Genomic DNA, 10,003 nt, shown 5'->3' with positions numbered 1-10,003 from the left:
AAATGACAAAAATGTATTCTCTCAGTCCTGGAAGCTAAAAGGCTGAAATGAAGATGTCAGCAGGGACATGCTCTCTTGGAAGAATCTAAGGAAACGTCCTTCCTCCCCTCTTCCTATCTTCTGGTGACTGCTGGCAATCCTTGTCATGCCTGGGCTACAGCTGCATCACGCCGATTGCTGCCTCTGTGGTCACATGGCCTTCTTCCTGTAGGTGTGTCTGTGTGTCTCCAAATCTTCCTCTCCTTATTAGGATGCAAGTCCCATTAGAGTTAGGGCCCATCCTAATCCAGTATGATCTCATCTTCACTTGATTACATCTACGAAGACTTTATTTCCAAATAAGGTCACATTCTGAGGTTCCAAGAAGATGTATATTTGAGGGAGACACTATTCAGCTCACTATTCAGCAAATGGTTTATATGATGTTCTGCTGACCAAAGAGTAGTTCTCTCCCTAAAAACTCCTCTTATAGCTCTTAAGATAAATTATATGTTTCCCCCTCACCACAATAACTCTTTAATCTTAAGCGTATTGGGTTTGATTCTCCAGTGATCCTTTTTTTTTTTTTTTTTTTTGATGGAGTCTCCCTCTGTTGCCCAGGCTGGAGTGCAGTGGTGTGATCTCAGTTCACTGCAACCTCTGCCTCCCTGGTTCAAGTGATTCTCCTGCCTCAGCCTCCTGAGTAGCTGGGATTATAGGCGCGCACCACCACGCTTGGCTAATTTTTGTATTTTTAGTAGAGACAGGGTTTCACCCTATTGGTCAGGCTGGTCTCAGACTCTTAACCTCATGATTCGCCCACCTTGGCCTCCCAAAGTGCTGGGATTACAGGTATGAGCCACTGTGCCCTGCCTTTCTCCAGTTATTCTTAAGTGGCATTAGCTGGGTATTGGTGCATGAGAACTAGTTGCATTCTCACAGTGCCTAGTCAGTGCTATGTACATAGCAGGTACTTAGCAAATATAAGAAAAGAAACTTTTGATGTGGTGTTTGCTCAGTGCTCTGGTGGGAAAGTATCTCTACGAACTGATAATTACCTTTCCAGGTATTTTGCTCTTTATAGTTCTCATGGACAACCTTCTGTGGATCCTCAGTAATCACTGAATACAATTAACACTCAGCTCAATATGTAAAGCCCTTCACCATCAGTGTGGGGGCCTCCGTAGTCTCACCTCTCTTTTAGCCTTTGCTGTCTCTGTCCATGCTCCAAGCCACCAGGCTCTTTCTTGGCCCAGAGCTTTTGCTTGGCTATACCTCCTGCCTGACTGGGTCTCACTTCCTGTATCCCCCAGCCTTCCCTCCTGCTAAACGTTTACTCATCCCTCAAGACCTGATCCAAAAACCACTCCTTCCGTGAAGCCTTCTTGAACTCCCATAAGCTGAATTCATTTGTTCTGCCTTAATGCTCCCCACCATGTGAACACAGCTCCATTTTAACACTTGCCACATTCTGAGGAAATTCTTTTTTTTTTTTTTTTAAATTTTATTTATTTATTTTATTATTATTATTATTATACTTTAAGTTCTAGGGTACATGTGCATAACGTGCAGGTTTGTTACATATGTATACTTGTGCCATGTTGCTGTGCTGCACCCATCAACTCGTCAGCACCCATCAACTTGTCATTTACATCAGGTATAACTCCCAGTGCAATCCCTCCCCCCTCCCCTCTCCCCGTGATAGGCCCCAGTGTGTGAATGTATGTGTCCACTTCCTTCCAGACTGAGATGGCTCTTAGGTATATTGTCTAGCATAGTGTAAACTCACTGATGTTTGTCCAGTGAAGTCATAATGGTGGAGATGACGGTAAACAGACACAGGAGTTTTCCAGGTCTTCTTAACCCATGCCTGGGAAACTGTTGTAGAATTTCTTAGCATGGTCATTGGGAATTAGGGGAGGGAATGTTAGGGGTCTATGTGAGAATCTAAAATCTGTATTAAGAATCAGTCAATGCCTATAATCCCAGCACTTTGGGAGGCTGAGGCAGGAAGACTGCTTGAGTTCAGGAGTTCAAGACCAGCCTGGGCAACAGAGTGAGACCTCATCTCTATTTAAAAAAAAAAAAAAAAATCAATCCAAGGTGACAATCTTTTATGGCTTGTGACCCTAGATAATATAGGACAGTTCTTTCCCTGTGGGAGGCTGGGGAAGGCATGGAGTCCTAGAGAAGAGGGGTGCCGCTTCCCAGGTTCCTTATCTTAACTGGGGTCCCTCCAGTTGGCTCAAGTCTTGGGGGCATACTATATGAAGCTGAAGAACCAAGAAGCTTGTAAGAAAGAAAGCGCTCAGGGGCTAGCACTCTCTCACCATCTCAAATGGACTGTAGGATCCATCTATCTGTGTATGGCTCCTCTCTCTTGATGAGGCAGACACTTCCAGAGCCTCATCTGTATTCCTCAGAGCTTTCCGTGTGCTTCGAATCATTGCAGCTGCCAGTATATCTGCAACTCTGTGTCTAGGGAATATTTTTCCTGGAGCCGGGGAAGGCGGCTCTTTCCATAAGCACAGGGTTTGAATTCCAGGGAATCAAGTGCTATGGGAGCAGTCCTCAACCAAAGACTCTCAGGAGTTCCTATATAAATGTCCCAACTCCCTTACCTCCTGGTTGGGGAGAGTTCTGAGGTGTGCATATTACACAATTTCCCCATGCGTTAAGCTCCAGGCACTGCGTTCTGTGGCTGGCTCAGTAATGCGCCACTTACTGGCTGCCTTCCCTTCCTGGTATCACTTCCCCAAGTCCTCTTCTGCAGTTTCCTGAGACCACTTCCCAAATAAACCACTTGGACTGAAATCGTTTTCTCAGAGTCTGCTCCTGAGGGAACTCAAATGAAGAAACGGGGCCACCCTGGTCTCTTTCACTTTTGTTCTGTGCTCTTCTTGTTACCATTTGACTTATCCTTTCCTCTAATCTCTATAACCTTTTTAAAAAATCTCAGCCAGGCGTGGTGGCTCATGCCTGTAATCCCAGCACTTTGGGAGGCAGAGGCGGGTGGATCACCTGAGGTCAGGAGTACCAGCCTGGCCAACATGGTGAAACCCCGTTTCTACTAAAAATACAAAAATTAGATAAGCGTGGTGGCATGTGCCTGTAATCCCAGCTACTCAAGAGACTGGGGCAAGAGAATTGCTTGAACCCTGGAGGCAGAGGTTGCAGTGAGCTGAGACCCGCCACTGCCCTCCAGCCTGGGCAACAGAGCAAGATTTGGTCTGGGGGGAAAAAAAAAATCTATCTTTGCCTTTTTCTTCTTTTTATTTATTCATTTTAGTAATTATTTCTACTCTTTCATGATGCACACCATCTGTATCTCCTCATGGCTCTTACTCTGCTCCTGCTCCCTCTCCCTACAGCCTTTCATTTACTATTCCCACTGCTAACTGTCTGGCTCTTCCCTAATTTTTCAGTTCAAATCCGCCAGGGAGGAATTTAATGACCCAGCAATCTTTTTTTGCATAAGGCACAGGCTGCTGGGTGGATTGGCTGCACTCAGGTCAGCTGATCACTTCCTGTCCAATCAGAAGGGAGATGGGGCAGGCGCATGTTGGAAGGTGTAATGGCCGACCCCAAGGAGAAGACTGGTGAAGCTCTAGCCTCTCTCCCATTTCTTCATATGGACAATTGACATTGTCTTAACTTTATTTTAAATATAACTTCAATTTCTCCTTTCCAATCAGATTGTCTTCTTAAGTCTCTCCAGTACTGAAGTTTCGAAGCTGCTATGGTTGTGCATAAATTAAGACTTGGCCTCCTAAGGACTGGACCCTCAGTAGGGCTGTGGGCAAGACCTTCCCTGGGAAAAGGGGGTGTCTGTGAGGCCAGTGTATTTGGCAGGTTAATAGGCCAAGCATTCTGTAAAAAGTCTTTTTTGAATGATTACAAAACGCTTGGAAAATACAGAAAAGCACAAAGGAAGAAAATAAAAGCCACAGGAAATCCCAGCACTCCGAGATAATCACTCCTTGAATTTTAGGGCCTTTCCTTGTGTGTGTGTGTGCGCGCGTGCGCGCGTGTGTGTGTGTCTACTTTTAGAGGGAAATATTTCTTCCTCGTAAAGAGGATCGTCCTACATATGCTGCTTTTTATAACCTGCTTTTTTTTTTTTTTAACCTATCACTGAACATTTTTCCGTGTCATTAAATATGCTTCTACCAGCCTCATTTTGGTGTCAGCCTGGCCTTCGGATGCGGGGCTTCCTGCCCTGCTGAGCTGCCTTCTCAACCCTCCCCTCCCCAGGACACTCAGCTGTGAAAGGAGCCGATTTGCACAGGTGAATCTAATGAGCTCATCTCGCTTCCCCGCTACACATTTCAGCTGATCCGAGGCTGAGGGCTGCCAAGTGGGGCCCGGGCTGTCTATGGTAGTGGGAGCTTCCCCAACAGCCGTAGACTCTCCGGGGAAATCACCAGTCAGCTCTCTGCAGCTTCCTCATTCCCCACATGCCATTTGCAGCTCAGGACACCGGAAACTCAAATCATCAAAAACCGGAGCTGAAAGCTCCCTTAGGAAGCTGCTCCAGCTCCTCCAGCCCCTCAGAAGCCAGGCTGAGAGAGGGGAAGTGGCCCATCCACACTCAGCCAGGGAGTCGGTGGCAACGCCAAGACTCAAGTTGTGTCCCTTTAACCAAGCCTGGTCTCTTCGTGCCACCACCCCAATGCCTGTCAGGAGCTGAGGTTCTCCTCCTCCACCCATCAGCCCTGCAGAGTGAAGTCCCCATGGTATTCCTGAGCCCCAGGGCGAGCTTGCCAACTGAATAGCCCTAGCCCAAGGCTTGACCTTGGAGAAGGTAACTGCCCTGCCAGCCTCCCCTGGATCAAGTCCCAGTTTCACATCCCGGGGCGTGGTGCGGTTAGAACAGCTGCGTTTCTGACTCTCTGAGGTGGCTGAGTAAACATTCTAGCAACATCGGTCTTCCTGCCACTCGGGCCTATGTTGGTGAAGTGTGCTGGGCTTTGGAGACTCACTAGCTGCGGAGACCTCCAGGCTCTCAGTCCATGGAGCAGATTCTGGTGGCTGGAGCAAGCCCAGGAGTCTGGGACAGCCCTGCCCTTCCAGTGGGCAGTCACTCGAGATGCCCTCAGGGCTAGCCTGGAGCCCACGTGAGGAGTCTGGTTACCAGGGGAACCTGGAGGAGACTTTGCCCCCGTGGTCATTAAAGGAGTGAGGCCCAGAGTGTGCCTTGGGAAGCAGTTCTTCCAGCTGAGAGCCAGTTCACTCAGTGTGAAATGGAAGGAGGATTATCCCAGTGCCCCATCTGCAGTTCTTAGGAGTCTCGGGCTCTGTGCCTGATTGCAAGAACCCGGGGGACCTGGCAGTTAAGCAGCATGAAAGGAATTCCAAGGCCTCATTTCCCCCTTTTTACTGAGACAATCTCGGCCAAGCCCCAGCCCCGGGGATGCCCCCATGGCACAGGCAGAGCTCCGGATGACCCTTTTTCTCATTCTGCCAGCCAGTGAAGTGTTTCCAGCTCTGCATCACAGCAGGCCGCTTGTGCTTTATCTTCCTGGCATCTTTCTTCCATTTGGTGGGACAAGCTTCTCCAAACACAAGTCCCTTAGCGCTTTTTCTGCATCTTAAAGCACACACTGCCTTGTTTCATCTTGAATCTACTTCCTTTCTCCTGCAAATTTTCTTAAGCAGCAAGCAGGACCAAACAATTCCTGGTGGTGGCTGTGTCTGCTGAGAACTGGTGTTGTTTTGTGTTAGAGACTAGAGAAGGAGAGAATGCCTGATCCTGGGGAATTGTCCTCATGGAAAAGATGGGGAGCAAACTCTCCTGTTTGATGCATGAGAACAGATTATTCTTCTTCCCTTGGTGACTAAGAACAAAGCCCCATGCCCCCTGATCCTTCACTCAAGCAGCTGTCATCAGGAACCCTCTGCTAACCCTTACACCCCACCTCTAGGCCAAGAAACTGGAAATCTTACTCTACAACCTTTATGAGTTTCCATTCCTTCAGAGACGGTGTCATTCTCATCATTGCAAGCCAGCAAAAAGATTTCCACCATCACCAGGGGAAGGAGAGAGGCAAGCCAGAAGAAGGAGGTGAACCCCTCTGGTGGCCCAGGCCCTGGGTCTGGAGCAGAGCAAACACCTCCGAGCTTGGCTACCAAGCAGAAGCAGCGAGAGTTGGAAGGAAGGGCAGAAACCAGGGGACAAGGAGAAGAGAAGTGGGTGGGAGAAAAGGGAGGGGGTGACCCGAACAATGGAGCCCCAAGCTTACCAACCTACTGCACGAAGTGGAAGACAGGGCTAGGAGGAGAACCAGGCTCTGCTGAGGCAGCCCCTGCTTGCTAACCCTGCTCACGCATGAAGGCAGGAGACCAGTGATACCAGTATTGCAGGGAGGGCCAGTTATAGAATTTTCAAGGCCAGTGTAAAATGAGATTGTGGGCTACCTCGTTCAAAAATTATTAAGAACTTCAAGATGGACACTGAAGAGGATTAAAACAAGAGTGGGCCCTTGAGCATGGGGCCCTGGTCAAGGGCACAGGTCATATGCCCATGAAGCCATCCCGATTCCAGGGCTGGGGCTGGTGCTTTGATGGTCTCTGGCCTAATTCAGATGCAGTTTATTGAGATTAAAAACAAATCTTGGGAGGGACATAATAAGATCAAATCGAGGGATGGAAGTTACATCAATAATACCTAGTTATTGAGTCCTACTGTATGTCAGGCTGTCTTCTAAATGCCTTATATATGTTCCCTAATTCAAACTTTATGACAACTAAATGGGGTAGGTACTATCATCATCATCATCATCATCATCATCATCTCCCAGTTTAAGAAACGGAGGCACTGAAAGGTTGAGTGGTAGAACCACTGTGACCATTAGTTACTGGAAAGGCTAAGTAATTTGCTCAAGGACATCAAGCTCCTAAGTGAAAGAGCTGGGATTTGAATGTAAGGCCAGGGCCCATGCCCCTAATCGTTTAACAGTGCTGCAAACATAGTGGGCAATTTCAGCTAAGGGAAGCTTATTTACAAGGAATCATCTTCCTGTAGCAAAGTTCTAAGTAGAGGTGTTCAGAGAGCCATGGCTGGCAACATTTGAAAATAGGCAGGATCCCCTTTACAAAGGGGAAGCCAGCATTGCTATGGAGTTGGATGAAATAACAACAATCCTCATAAGACCTACCACTTTCTCAGTATTTGTGATGAGTCAGCAACTATGCTAAGCATTTTATAAGCACTTTTAGAGCCCAGAATATTAGTGCCTTGTCCTGTTTTACAGAAAAGGAAACAAGCCCAAAGGCACAAAACTCAGAGCTGTCATTCCCTAGAGTCAAGGAACCGGGATGCAACCCCAGATGAGTCTGCCTCCAAAGCCCTTGCTTTCAACAGCTGTAAGATACAGGTTGGCTTTTAAAGTCCCTTCCACCCATAAGATGCAATAATTCTGAATATCCATGGGGAAATGATACTGCATCTGCCTGTGAGGTTTCATTTTCGCCAGTACTGATATTTTTACTGAGAGGTGGGAGGCTGCCAGGGGCCCGTGGAACCTGTTCCCTGTCTTGTGTCAGTCCTGTGGCACGGAGGACCAAATCCTGGCCAGATCCCACCGATTCTTTCTTCCTTGCGCTTTACAATCTGAGCTTTGTTTAAGTGACGGTGAATGCCTGTATTTCTGATTTCATCTGTGTTTAACAAGATAATAAATGATGGTGTCATGTCCAGAAAAGTTCATGAAGTGTCACTTTCTTTGGGCCAGGAAGCTTGTGACAACTTCTGTACCTCACACTGACCTGCAAGATGCCCTCTAGAAGTTACAGAGTTGAAGCCACAAGCTAAAGGTCTTTAAGCCCAAGCACAGGCTAAGGGCTCTTCCAGTTTCCTCTCTCTGCTTCCAAACCGGCCCACAGGGATTCTGTCTTATGGTTCTGGAGCTGTCGGCACCAGCAGGTCCCTAAGGATATTGGAATCCTAAAGAACACGTGCCAGGACCCAGGCCTCTGCCACTCTAGACACCCCGCTCTTCAGAAGAGCAATACATGTCACCTGCACTAGTGCCCTAGGGCTGCTGTAACAACAGAAAGTTATTCTCTCCCTGTTCTGGAGGCCAGAAGTCCAAACTCAAGCTGTCTGCAGGGCTGTGCTCCCTCTGAAGGCCCTAGGGTAGAACCTGTTTCATGCCCTCTTCTTAGCTTCTGGGGTTCCCAACAATCCTGGTGGTTCCTTGGCTTGTGGATACATGGCTCCAATTTCTGCATTTATCATCCCAAGGCCTTCTTTCTATGTCTCTGTTTTTTTCTCCTCTTTTTTTCTTCTTTAAGAGACAGGGTCTTGCTCTGTCACCCAGGTTGCCATGGTGCCATCATAGCTCACTGCAGCCTTGAACTCCTCGACTCAAGTGATCCTCCTGCCTCAGCCCACCAAGTAGCTGGGGCTACAGGTGCATGCCCACACCCAGCTAATTTTTAATTTTTTAGAGATGGAGTCTTGCTGTGTTGCCCAGGCTAGTCTCAAACTCCTGGCCTCAAACAATCCTCCCACCTTGGCATCCCAAAGTTCTGGGATTATAGGTGTGAGCCATCGCACATGGTCTCTTCTTCTCATTTTATAAGGACAGCAACCAAATTTAATTAGGGCCTATCCTAATCAAACATGATTTCGTCTTAACTTGATCACATCTGCAAAGACCCTATCTCCAAATAAGTTCATGTAGGGGAGAAACTATAATTTCTTCCCTCCCTTTTATGTTCTTACTTGAGACACTCTCTGGAAAACAAAAGTCAGATTAATAAAAGAGAAACACGCAGAAATGTATCAATGTGTGCTCTATCACGCGGGAGAGGCCTCAGTTCAAAAGTATTTCTCTCTCAAGCTAGTGGCATAGAAGCCTTGCTTAAATAATATTTTAACAAAGAGCCATAAATCCTATCTAGTGACAAGACAAAGGAGAGAGCAGTTTCAGTGTGGGAAAAATGTGGGAAAAGTGGGAAATGTGGGAAGAGAGTAAAATCTGTTCCTAGATTTTCCTGGTGCCTGCGGGTGCTTTCTCTGGGCTGATAAGCAAGTGATGTGTCTTAAGTCAGGAAGGATCTGTGCCCGTCATCAGGCAAGTAGAGGCCGAGGCACAGTTCCCCTGTTTTAACAATCCTCACTATTTTGAGAAGACATATTTTGGTTTCCTGCATTCACAGGGACCTCAAGTTAGCACATCAACATATCCTTTTAGGGAACACAATTCCACCCACACATGGCCCATACCTCAGTGAACACACACAGTGACTGAGGATGTGCGGTGTGTGTATTGCTAAGGACACTTGTATAGCATTTCCTGTTTGCCAGCACTGTTCATCATTTCATCCTCACCACGGCCCTACAAGTAGGTTCTGTGAATATCCCCATTCTACAGATGAGGAAACAGAGGGCCATGGAGGATAAGCAGCTTGCCCAAAATCACACTGTACTTCACACTGACCAAGCTACCAAGAGCAGACCTGAGCTTCACACCCGGGTGGCATGGCTCTGAAGTCGCAGGCGATTCACCAGGACATTGTGCAGCCTGCGAGGAGGAGAGGAAGAAGCAGCTGAAGCTCTTATGTCATCAAGAGCTTTGGACCCCTTGAAACCAAAGCACTCTGCAACAACTGGGCAGTTTTACAAAGGGAAGCTGTGGGCTCCATGCTGGATGCTGTGGCTTCCAATGGATCATTTCAGGTCATTTATCTGAAGCTGAGTTTCTTTATCCACGGAAGCTGCCCCACCCATCTCAAAGAACAGCCGTGAGGATCAGTACCAAGGCTTGTGCTGGCCCTCGGAAGCCCTCTGTCTGTAAACCGCCCATCCACCTGGCCTCCACCTCCTTCCGGTCTGCCCAAATGCCACCGCGTTAGAGCGCGCTTCCCTGGCGGCTGTATCTATACCAGGGGCACCCACCCTACCATCCCTTTTATGTCCTTCCCTGAAATTCTGACTACCTGACACCTTAGATTTATTTGTTTATAGTCTACCTTAACCCCTTTAGAAGGTAAATTCCCAAGGGAGCAAGAGCTTTGT

The sequence above is a fragment of the Macaca thibetana genome, chromosome 5 (assembly GCF_024542745.1).
Source record: "Macaca thibetana thibetana isolate TM-01 chromosome 5, ASM2454274v1, whole genome shotgun sequence".
NCBI lineage: Eukaryota > Metazoa > Chordata > Mammalia > Primates > Cercopithecidae > Macaca > Macaca thibetana.
The sequence above is the reverse complement of the archived record's forward strand: the minus strand, read 5'-3'. Positions refer to the sequence as shown.